Here is a 4699-nt window from a genome sequence, read left to right on the forward strand (position 1 = left end):
CCTGGCCTTGCCCCTCCCTATCTTTGTAATCTGCTGCAACCACACAACGCTCTGAGATGTTTGTGCTCCTCTAAATCTGGTCTCTTGTGCATTCCTAATTATAATCGCTCCACTGTTGATAGCCGTTCCTTCAGTTGTCTAGGCCCCAAACTCTGGAGTTACCCCCCATACCGTTCTGTCTCTCTACCTTTGGAGGTCAGGAACTCCAGGTCCTGACAGTCCTTGGGTCTTCCATGTATGTGCCTGTCGGGAAATGGCTGCACATCCGCAGTTTGGTTGTTTTGTGTTCTTTAGGCTGGGGACTGGCCCTGTGCGCATGCGCAGAAGGGAAAACAACGCAAAGAGGCAGGTCAGATGACCTGGAAGGGAACATGAATGCAGTGTGTCCCCCCGGGAACTTGGCAAACCTTTAAGACACTTTTTAAAACCTATCTCTTGAACCAAGCTTTTGATCATCTGACCTTAATATCTCCTTATGTATCTCATATTTTGTTTTATAATGCTTCTGTGAAACACCTTGGGGTGTTTCATTTTGTTAAAGGTGTTATACAAATATAAGCTGTTACAACCTTGTTCCAAAAAAGTGTAAGATTTGGAATTCTCGAGACTTCTGGCATTGCCAGCCTCCTGACCCCAACACTCCCTCTCCCCTACGCATTCCGCACCCCCGCCCCCCCGTATCTGAGGATTGAAAGATTATGGCCAGTACCTCCAGAATTTCTGTCCTTATTCCCCTAAGTATCCTTGGAAGCATCCCATCTGGTCCTGGTAACTTAACCACTCCATATACAGCCAGCCTTTTAATCCCTTCTATCACTTCTTAGCCCATCTCAATTACTTCCTCTTTCATATGACTTTGGCGGCAGCATTTGCCTTGAATAATGACAGATGTAAATTACTCATTTAGTACCTCAATCATGCCCTCTGCCTCCATGCATGCATCCCTTTTTTGTCTCTAATTGACCCTAAAAATTGCAGTAATCGCCAATGTAAACCTGGTAGGTACGGTAAGAGAATGAGCTTAAAAACTTAACTAAAACCCTTGATTGCTGCATCAGCAACTCCCACAGCGGTAATAGTAAACACACTGCAATCTCACAAATGGAATATATAATGAGACATATGTAAACAATTTTCTAGAATGATACTTTATTCCCCCAAAAACTGTAGAACCTGGTCCTAGGGATTCCAAAAATGTTGGGTGCAGTTGCAGGGGAAATAAAAGTGCTACATCATGAGCTTAGCCGACAAATACCCTCAGTGATAAGTAGGGATTAAAACTTGCCTAATCATTTATTTATTTATATATACATATACATAGAGTAGCATTAATGTATATATAGTCCACTGACTTAATGTATGTACATAAATTATGGTAAATTACATAATGCATTGATTGTAACATGTATGCAGGCCATATCCTTCTCCCTCTAGTGACATACTGTTCATAAACCCAGCTTTGTAAGTAAATCTGGAAGAAAACTATATTGGAATAGCAGTTGAAGATGCTGGTTTTTAAACAGCTCATTTTAAATAAATACATACCTTATTGACCCAGAAGTTGCTGGAATGACACATCTCCCTGCGAGCAACATGACTGAAATTATTACCTCACCCTTCAGGTCGCATTGTGTTTGCACCACAAATTCTTGGAAATACAAATTGATAACAATGCATCAAGGTCAATGTCACATCTGGGGCCATTTTAATGTGCTCAATGGTCTCTCTCCTCGACAAGGAAACAAAATGATGGAGAGAATATTAAAATTAACAGCGAAGGATATCTGGTAAATTAAAATCAAACCAGAGATAGAAATATAAGCGAAGAGGGAAAGAAAGTGGATTAAGAGAGAGAAAAACAAAGGAAAAGTAATTTTTTAAAAATCTATTTGAAACTTAAAATTCCCCTAGGAACAACTACCTGGAAAGGTGATAATCAACAGTTTAATTATTCCCTTTCTGGGTCTGTATGGTTGAGTGGCATGTCAGAACCATAAATCATCCATCTTATTAAAAACGTCCTTACACCACATATTATCAGTCCTAAATGGTTCCAGTGAGATTGATTTGCATTAATTTTGCAAATGAAGCAATTTCTTGGCATACAACTAATGTTGATGGGGAGGCTCGCAGCAAGATTCCAATTCTTATTTTTTACAAAGCTAACAACAGAGCAGCACAAATCATCCAGCAATTTGTGGAACACAAGAATTAGGAGCAGGACTAGGCCGTTCAGCCCCTCGAGCCTGCTCTGCTATTTGGTAAGATCAGGGCTGATCTGATTGTGGCCCCAATCTATTTTCCTATCCATCCTCCATTATCCTTAACTCACATGTCAATCAAAAATCAATCTAACTCAAAGTTGAATGCATTTAATGACCCAGCCTCCACTGCTCTCTAGGGAAGAGAATTCCACAGACTAACGACCCTCTGAGAGAAAAGATTTCTCCTCATCTCTGTCTTAAATGAGTGTCCCCTAGTTCTAGACTCCCCTACAAGGAGAATCAGAACTTGGCATATCTCCTCCACAAATTGCTTTTTTTTATAAGCTAATAATGGTGGACACCATGAACTTGTCATTATTTTCCAGCAATTTTTGGGCCAATATTCCTAAGGAATTATAGTACCAAATCATACTTTCTCTTCATGTTTTCCCAAGAACAATTGGATCAATTGTTAGTTTCAGAGTACAAAAATATTTCCAGAAGCTAAGCTTTGACTCTTAATAATCCTGAATGTTTTAATTCTCATTATAAATATAAATAATTTATAAAGTGTTTTGTTAATAAAACAATATAGTTTAGAAATGGAGGTTTGTGGTGCAATAGTAGTATCCCTACCTGTGATCCAGAAGCTCTGGGTTCAAGTCCCACTTCAGGAATTGATGGTCATGGAAGATGTGTTCATAATATGGCCAAACAGGTTGATTATCAGCCTGTAAATCCTTCCAATGATGGCAGGCAGTAAGAATGGGAGAGTTGCCTGCTCAGCTATACTGCAGAAGGCAACTACAAACCACTGCAGTACTTTGCCAAGCATAATCATGGACCGATCCAATGGAAGTCCATGATCTCCAACACCCTCTTAGGTCGTGGTACGTGAAGGAGTATTTTAGAAATCCTTATCAGTCCCATTATAAGCAAATTTGTACCACAGATTGAGTTGATATCAGCTGAAGTTATCTACAAGTAATAATGGCTTATTCAAAGTTGGTATATGGGTAATATTCTTCTTAAAGGAGCAGTATTGTTTAATTGGAGATTTCTATTGCTGGTCCTGAGCACAGGATGATGTACTACTATAGTCATTTGGTAGTATTGAGTATTGCTGAAAAAAGAGACATGTCAAAGCTTTTCATCCTGCACTTAGGACACTTCACAAGAATACCAATATAAGGGAGAACAACAATTTATACTGTATGAGAAGAGACTGCTGATTGGTAGAGGCGTTGCCATGGAGAATGCAGGTTAAGCAGTTCAATCCTCCCATCTTACTGGACTGAATAGAGAATGTACTGTACACCAAACAGAAAATAAAGTCACAAGTTCACCAATTTATTATTCCACTGACGTGGAATTCTGAAATAATATAAACAGGCATGAATTTCACATTACTAAGTACCCTCAGACTATATTACAGTAAAACTTCAAAACTGGTTGTGCAGGATAAAATCAATTGAATAATCCAATTCTACACCTTTTGAAATTCCATCCTGTTTTAGCAGCCTTACAAACAGAGAAATCAGAATTATTACAGCACAGAAGGAGGCCATTTGGTCGGTCGCATCTATGCTGGCTCTCTGAAGGAGCAATTAACCAAGTGCCACTACCCAGCCTTCTCCCTGCAGCTCTGCACATTCTTCCTTTTCAGATAATAATCCAATTCCCTCTTGAAAGCCTCGATTAACCTGCTTCCACCACACTCCCAGGCAGTGCATTCCAGACCCTAACCACTCACTGTGTGAAAAAGTTTCTCCTCAAGTCATCATTATTTCTTTTTCCAATTAGCTTAAATCTGTGCTATCTTGTTCTCGGTCCTTCCACCAATGACAATAGTTTCTCTCTATCTACTCTGTCCAGGCCCCTCATAATTTTGAATACATCTATCAAATCTCCTCTCAACTTTCTCTTCTCCAAGGAAAACGGTCCCAACTATTCCAAACTATCTATGTGACTGAAGTTCCTCATCCCTGAAAGCATTCTCATGAATCTTTTCTACTCTATTACGACCACATGAGGAGGAGTAGAAATGACTCCCCTATTCTACCACTCCTGTCTAACCATAACAGGGTTTATGTGTCAATTTAGAGACGATGTGATTTGCTAATACAGCAGGAGTCCCATTCATGCTTCCCATTTATAAAGAATTAGTCAGGCATGTTTTCTGAGTTTAAACAAAGAAGAAGAAAGGTTTATTGAAACTATTTCCCAAATTTAAAAAGAACTAGGTAAATCGCAACCACCATTCCCTGGGCCCATATGCCCAATAGTACAGAGGGTAGAATAAGAGGATAGGCTTCAAGGTTTTTTTACAGTTCGTGGACAGGATAAAACAAAAGAGTATACGGTTAGCTATCCTTTGGCTGGTCCCAATGCTGGTCCCATGATTCCACGGTGCGGCCATTTTGTTCAGTTGTCTTCCTGGGTGTAGTTGAATGGAACAGATTTCCAAGTTTTATCCCCAAAAGATCTCAGTTTGC

The sequence above is a fragment of the Cetorhinus maximus genome, chromosome 11 (assembly GCF_964194155.1).
Source record: "Cetorhinus maximus chromosome 11, sCetMax3.hap1.1, whole genome shotgun sequence".
NCBI classification, from domain to species: domain Eukaryota; kingdom Metazoa; phylum Chordata; class Chondrichthyes; order Lamniformes; family Cetorhinidae; genus Cetorhinus; species Cetorhinus maximus.